This window comes from Manis javanica, chromosome 4 (assembly GCF_040802235.1).
Source record: "Manis javanica isolate MJ-LG chromosome 4, MJ_LKY, whole genome shotgun sequence".
In the NCBI taxonomy this organism is placed as follows: Eukaryota; Metazoa; Chordata; class Mammalia; order Pholidota; family Manidae; genus Manis; species Manis javanica.
In genome coordinates, this window is record NC_133159.1 from 8,822,608 (window position 1) to 8,828,897 (window position 6,290).

A 6,290-nucleotide genomic window follows, 5' to 3' on the forward strand; every position below is an offset into this window, starting at 1 on the left:
CCACGCCCACTCCAGCGCGCAGCCAACCGCGGGGACAGAAGGGAGCGGCAGCCGGGGGGCGGGGCTCGGGCGGGGGCGGGACCCGGGCTCGGCGCGGGGATCTCCGGGCCCAAGCGCGCTAAGACCGCGCGGCGTTTCAATTTGGGGTGCGCGCGAAAAAAGATAACTTTGGTCTCCACATCGGATCGCCACGTATTTTCCTCCTCAAGGCATTTCCCTCGCCTTAGGAAGCTCTGGGAGGAAGCGGGCACGTGTTGCTGGTGGGGACCAGGTGGAGGGCACAGCTAGGGACTAAGGACAGCGACATCTACTGCTAGCTTCGGAGTCACCATCCCGGGATCCTCAACTGCCCAACCGAAAGCGAATCCGCCGGCTCCGGGGCGGAGACAAGAGAGGATTGGGGGTGCACCGGGGACATTCCCCCTCCCCCGCCCGCACCCAGAACCTAAATGCAGCCTGGCTTTCCTTCCCAAGAAGATAGAACCTCCGGCCTGAGTATCATAACAATAACTGACCTTTTAAGGGCTCCAGCCCTGTGCCAGGCACTGGGCTAAGTGTGTCCGTGGATTATCTCACGGACACAAATCTTGAAAATGATTCCATTACTAAGATTGTCCCATTTTACAGATGAGCCAAAGGAGATTCATAGGGGTGAACCTATATCCGAATCACACAGCTACTGAGGGAGGGGGGCCGGCGGAGGTGTCTTCTGCCACTACGTTTTATAGCTCTGTAGTCTCCCAGAGGCATGGACTCTGGAAGGGCTGAGAATCCCCTGGGAGATAATCAGATTAATATTAAAATAATTACTAACATGGATTGAGCACTTATTATATATGAAGCACTGATTTCTTTTTTTTTGGTATCATTAATCTACAATTACATGAGGAACATGTTTACTAGACCCCCCATCACCAAGTCCCCCCCACATCCCCATTACAGTCACAGTCCATCAGCTAGTAAGATCAAGCACTGATTTCTTTAATTCCCTCATTAACCACCCATTTTACAGCCCCACATTATAGATGGTAAAACAGGCTCAGAGATGTTATTTGCCAAAATTACACAGTTGGAATACAAACCTAGTTCTGACTCCCAGTCTGACTCCAAGGCTTCAGCTTATTTTCAGCCCCTTTATTTTACAGGTGGGAAAACTAAGGGCAGAGAAGTGGCTTCAGAGTTATGGGCACAAGTCAGGATCAGAAGCCAGGGGGTGGGCGGGCCTTGTCTCTGATCTCCAGAGATGTAACAGCTTGTTAGGAGTCACACACATCTTTGTACACAGATCTAACCAGAAATGCTTACTATTTACAGCTCAGTAGTGGAAACCTGCACTGGCCCTTCACCCAGATGCCTTCAGACCTGCATTTATCCACTTCTGATGGCGTTGGGGCAGGGGCAATAATAAGTAACTTGGCCCACTGAGTCAGGAATGCCAGCAAAGCATTTCTCAAAAGCAGTCTTTATAAATCTGCATCAGAATCCCTAGGGAGCCAGTTAAACACCTGGAATCCGGGCCTCCAAGATGTAGGGCTCAGTCTGGGTGCACAGCAAGGTATCGGCCCTTTAACAAGCTCCCCAGGGACCCTAATGCCCAAGAAATCCACACAGCAGTTTGAGCTGTTCCCAAGGAAGGGCATTTCATACAATTGCAGTGCTTAACCCTAAGGGATGGATAATTTATTTCAGGAATTGATCCACCTGATGGCATATTTTGGGCACAGCAACCTTTCTCAAGACTTGGGGACCCTCCGCACGTCCTGCCATATAGCAGAGGACCGTTTTCACACAGAGCCAGCAAAGCAGCTCGCTGGCTTATAGACAATGTCCCCTGGCTCCTTAGGATTTAATCACTGCAGATACTTTGGCCACTGGGGAAAGCAGGGTCCTCCCTGGTCCCTCTCTGGAGGCTGCTCAAGCAGCTTTTTCATTGATGACAGGTAGTGGCAGTCTTGGGGAGGAGGGGAGGCCCTTGTAACGGGTCCCTTGGGATTGGGCCCTGGGGAAGAGGAAGTCCAGCCCACAGGAGTCTGTGGGGACACAGTGTGAGCAACAAGGGGGCTCATGCCAGGCATTCCTTCCATGGCCCCAGCCCCCCGCCCTGAGAAGACACAGTGCAAGCCATCCATTGGTCTCCTGACACACAGGAGAACTTCAGGGAAACCTTGGTGGACACACAACCCAACACTCCCATTTTTCCAATGGGGACACTGAGGTCCCAGCAGCCTTTGTTTGACTCTGGGGTACCTACCTTATCAGCTAGAAACCCACGGATAAAAATTCCTGAGTTTGGGGCTTTGGATTCAGAGCTAACAATACACAGAGGAAGGTGGGCTGGTAGACAAAAGAGGAGGGATTCAAACTGATCTAACTCCTAACATCAAAAAGGCCTCTGTCTCCTCATTTGTGAAGTGAACAGGCTGGACAGATGTTCCCTAAAGCTCTGATGGCCTTGAGTTCCATGGGAACCAGGAGCTGGGGCTGGGAGTAGGGGTAGCATGGGGCCATGGGGGAGGTGTAAAGACTCATCTGTCATTTCCATCTACACGGCTCTGCTGTATCTAGGTCTTCATAGCTTAATCGCATCAACATGATGGATGGTTGTAGGACCCAGATTACATTATGGGGTTAATTTATTACATTTTTGAATACCCATTTGCTAGGAGAGTGTTTTCAAAGTTATTTGCATATTTTTCGCCGTAATGACAATATGTAGGAGGGCATCTGGGAAGGAAGGATGGATGTTTAGGAGAGAGAGCTCTTTTGCCAACTGGAGCAGGTCCCTTGAGGGTCTGCAATGGGGACAGAGAGAAATCACTCCCGAGAGACATTTAAATTGAAACTAGAAGATGAGATGCAAGAAAGTTTTGCAAAGGCTGGGGCCTGCATGGGCAAAGGAGGATTCCTAGGGTTCATGGAACAAACACACACTGAGTGACCTGAGTAAAACAACAGGCAATGAGGTGTCCAGCTCCCAAAGATGCTTTTAAAGGCCCTCCTATACCCACCCAACTAGTCAAGAGACATATCATCTATCACTGCCTAGGGTTCCCAGGACACCAAACACAGGGGTGGGGGAGCCACAGAGAGTCAGCCACAGATAGCCTGGTGACAATCCCACTGACACCCCGACGCTCAGTGACCCAGCCAGCCGGGACACCCCCTGGGCAGAGACTCAGCCTCATTCATTCGTTAGTCTAGCACGTCACCCAGTGCCTGGCCAAATCCAGGTTCTCAATGAGTGTGTATAACTGAGTGGATGAAAGAATGGAGGAATGAAATGACAGCTGACAAGGGCTCATTGCCACTTACCTGACTTGAATCCTAACTTAGTCTGAATGAGGAGCAAAGGGCTTCTGTTTCAGTGCTTGGACCACAGGTGCCGGTGCACAGAGAAAAGTTGCTTTTGAAAATGGAGCAAAGGCTGTGGGATGCTCATTGCAGTTACCCCTGCACCCACCAGGCTGTTCATGTGCCCAACCTGCTACTTCTTTGCCCACTGCTGCCCCTTAACCAGCTGTGAGGCCCTTCCCTCTCTGAATCTCAGTTTCCCCATCTGTAAAACAGAATAATGGTAGCACCAGTTTCATAGGATTGAGCAAGGAATGAGATAATGTGTGTGAAAATATGAAGTGCACATGACTGGCACATAAATGCTCAGTTAATGGCTGTTATTTATGACAATGATATTAAGATCTAACACAGCATCTAAGCCCCTAGAGCAAACAATCTGGACCAGCCATCATGCTCTTCAAAACCCCATCCAGAACACCCTTAGCTGTGCCGCCTCCCCATTTCCATTTCCCAGGGAAGCTGGCAGCCCCCAAGATGCCCTAAGGGAGGACATGCATCCTCATGGCCAGAGATGCCTAACAGACAGGAGAATGCAGCAGACAGACAGCTCCGCTCCTCCTCCCTCCTCTGATCTTCTGGTATGAGGCCTGGCCTATACACCTGCCCCAGATCCCGGAGTCCACTGCTGACCTCAGACCCAAACCAGAGCCCTGACCTCAGGCCAGTAATATTTGATGGCTCCCAACACTTCAGCCACGATAGAGCCCACACACACCAGTCCCTCCCTCCGGGGTTCTGCTGACTCTCCAGTGTCTTTGAACTCTTGTTGGTCTGTGGCACTTTACAGATCGTCTCTTCTTAAACTTTGAACTTCTACCCACAGAAATGCAGAGACGCTACATGTCTTCCACAATTTCAGAGGTTTCTGGGCCCTCAGAAGTCATCCTAGTCCACAGGATAAGAACCCTGGATCTAGCTCAACTGCCACTTTAAAAAAAAATAACTGAAATACAATTCACAAACCATAAAGTTCACCCTTTTAAAGTGTGCAATTCAGTGGTTTTAGTGTGTTCACAAAGTTATGCATCAATCACCGCTATTAATTCCACAACACTTTCATCATCCCAGAAAGAAAAACCCCACATATGAACAGTCACTCCCAGCCTCCCCTGTCCCCTTCCCCTGGCAGCCACTAGTCTACTTTCCGTCTCTACAGACCTGAACATTTCACATAAATCAGAAACTATGTGGCCTTTTATGTCTGGCTTGTTTCACTTAGCACAGTATTTTCAAGACTTGTCCAGATTGTAGCATGTATTGGTACTTCATTGCTTTTAATGGCCAAATAATATTTCATTGTGGGTATATACTACATTTTGTTCACCCATTCATCAGCTGATGGATATTTATTTCCATTTTGGCCATTCAGCTGTAGGGAAAGTGAGGCCTAAAGTCACCATAACCTGGATGGGGTAGGAGTTCAGGCCTCTCCTAACATCCACTTTTTCCTACTGCATTAATCTGGAAGAACCCAGAGAACAGAGTCCAAACAAGGCAAAAGATTACCAGCCCTGGGGAAGAGCCATAGCAGCAACATTTAAACCAGAGTCTGCTATTTTGCTTCCAGTTCAGTGAATGCCTGGCCACAGCTTCATCCTTAAAATGGAGAATTATGCCCTCTGTCCTCCTCCCAGACCCAAGCCACCATTACCTCTTCTCTGTCACAGTCCCTAACTGGTCTCCTTGCTTTTGTCCTTGCCCCACTGTAGTCTATTCTCAACTTCTAGGAATCAGAGTATATTTGCTAAAACCCAAATCAGATCATGTCTCTGCTCTGCTCATAATTCAGTCTATCCTGGTACCCGTCAGACTGATCTTATACTAACAGTAGCAGTTAATTTTTCTAGAGCTTTTCCTATGGGATCAGGACCTTAGAAACATTATCTTCTTACACAAGCCATGGCACTTAATCCTTGAACCCTGAGAGTTAGGGATAATGATGAGTTCTGAGAGGTTAGGTGACTTGCCCAAGGGGATGGTGAATGGCATCAGAAGAGGAGCCCAGGCATCTAGCCTGATTAAGAATGGAGCTCTTAAACCTCTGAGCCATAATTTCAAGAAACAACAGTAGAAATGGAAGCCACCGGGAGAGCTCCGAGTGCCTGGAGAGGCTGCTGCTTCCCGAGCCTGGGTCCCGCCCCACTGCTCTTTGATCTTTGCAGTGCCTGTGGCCCCATTGACCCTGCCATGAGTTATGGGGGCCGCGGGACCCGTAACACAGCATTCCCGAACTCCCAGGGTCCGCGGGACGTGGCGCCCTGCACGGTGATTGATGAGCGGGCCCTAGGCGCTGACTTTGTCAGGAGTGGGCCACGCTGGGAAGCGTCAGACTGACTTTGGACGGGGCGTGGCAAGAGGCGGACCGTGTGTGTGCCTGTGTGTGCGCACTGGGTAGGGGATTGTCTTTATCCTTTCCCTGTGTGTTTGTGTGTGTGTGTGTGCGTTGGGTAGGGGCACTGTCTTTCTTTCCTCGCAGTGTGTGTTGGTAGAGGGGGGCAGTAGTGCGGCTATAAGCGCCCCCAATTCTCACCTGGTAGCGCTTTTAATTCCCCCTATACCCCCACATGGAAGAGCGCTCTCTCCTAGAATCTGCCTCACAATCTGAACACTTTCCGAGGCTACAAAGGCCCCGCCGTGCCCCGTTCCGCCTCCCGCACACCGGGCATTTTTCCGTCCCATTTGACAGCCTAGGCGGAATAATCCTTTTGGGGACCAGCGGGCCCCTGCATGGCCAGACGTGGCGGCAGCTGAGCTCAGCTCCGATCCATTGTTGGGGTCCACCAGGGACCCCCTGCCGCAGCCCTTTGTTGCCCGCTCCCGGCGGGGCCGCTCCTGATGCGCCGCCGCTGCCCGCGCCCCTCCCGTCCCGCGCCCCTCTGGCAACTCCAAGGCTCCTCATACGCACCGGGAGGAGTGGGCGCGCCTTGCCCGGTGCC